Below are 1,752 nucleotides of genomic sequence, written 5' to 3'. Positions count from 1 at the left end.
CGAAGACAGGCATGTCCACACGCGCCCGGCTCTGCATCCGCGAGGTGGCGCGGGAGCTTGAGGAAGACATGGAGCTCGGAGCCGAAGGGGATCTCAACGCCGCCGCGCCCTCCACAGCTAGCTTCCCACCGCCGTGCTCTCTCTCTCTCTCGCCGTGGTCACCGCCGTGCTCTTTGTCGCCGTGGTCACCGCGGCTGTCTGTCGCCCGCTTATATAGCACACCCGCAACGGCTCTCTGCTCAACGGCTCTCTGCTGGGTCCCACAAGCCACGCGTGCAACGGTCTGAATAGAATTGGGCGTCTCTGCCGCCTGGTCCCACCTGTAAGGGCCGAGTCAAAAGGTTGACCTGACGGAGACGGCAGAGTTCACGGAACGAGTCGGTGCGCACGGACTAGGGGCAAAACTGAGCACAATTCGCATCTGAGGGCAAAACTGAGCACATGGACACCACTGAGGGCAAAAGGATAATTAACCCTTTTGTCTTTTATCACTCGCTGGTTCTCGGGTGAGGTGCATATATTGTCTGGATATACTTTTTATATGATGAAATTATTTTTCTTTGTGATGTACCTCCCCTTGGGAGCCAGCTCCTCTGACATACATAATTTTTACTCCCTTACAGAATTTAGGAGTTCGGCTAGGTGCCAGTTAGAGGAGTAAAACTAAGGGGAGTAAAATTTTGATTTTCGGCGAAGGAGTAAATTTTTTACCCCCTTACAGAATTTAGGAGTTCGTCTAGGTGCCGGTCCTCTATAGAGTATAGACTTTTAGGGGATCAGCTAAAGTTGCTCTAAGCTATCGGTTCCATGATTGTTACAACATTTTGGTCTCTTAAAAGATACATAGGGCGTTGCGACATATTTTTCCTAAAGAATAAAAAGAAAAGGAAAACTGGATCTATGTCCAATTAGAAAAAAAATCCAAAGAGCAAGCAAAATTATTATTTTTTGGTTCCACCTACAATCGCATATGAAATGGACGAAGAAGAAATTTAGCAACATTTTTCCACAGGATCTCTTGCAAGAAAAACGTAATTTCCTACTTAATCTTTTCAGTTTTATTTCTTATGAAAATAACACGTTAACTCAAAGAGTTTATCACACAAATAGTTAATTTGTTAGAACTTCGTTAGTCGTCTACGAGATGGGAACAAGGGAAAAAGAAGGCTGGTGCTTCTCCTGTTGTCAGAGCAAATGATCTTACTCACGATTTCATAATAATCAAGTTAGCCAAGTCGACTATTTCATGTATTCACAGGCCAAGTAAAATGCCAACATAATCGCAATTTGGCAACCGGCGGAGTACACATTCCCATCTGGTAGATCCTCTACGTCCTACCTTCAAAGATTATTAGACTTCTTTCTTTCAGTGATGCATGTAGCTCTGTTACTATCATCACTAAAATAAGTTCTACGCTTAAAAAAAATCTAAGCTAGTTCTACGCTTTAAAAAAACTAAGCTATATATGCTCCGAAGTGTGCTGTGCCCTGGATATATGATGAGCACATAGGATAGGGACAATGACATCAGAAAAAGAGGCAGCAGCTCCTGGGACAGAGCGGAGGGTAGAAACAGCACCGGAAACCAACCATTCTTTGCTCATGGCATAGCTTCCCTCAGCTTACTCTTGCACCGCATGGGACAGAGCGCAGGGTGGAATCAGCACCGGCGACCAACAACCATTCTTCGCTCATGCCATAGCTTCCCTCGGCTCACTCTTGCAACCTTTGCTTCACCATGGTTTTTCCCGC

This window comes from Triticum aestivum, chromosome 3D (assembly GCF_018294505.1).
Source record: "Triticum aestivum cultivar Chinese Spring chromosome 3D, IWGSC CS RefSeq v2.1, whole genome shotgun sequence".
In the NCBI taxonomy this organism is placed as follows: Eukaryota; Viridiplantae; Streptophyta; class Magnoliopsida; order Poales; family Poaceae; genus Triticum; species Triticum aestivum.
Note: the sequence above shows the minus strand (reverse complement) of the source record.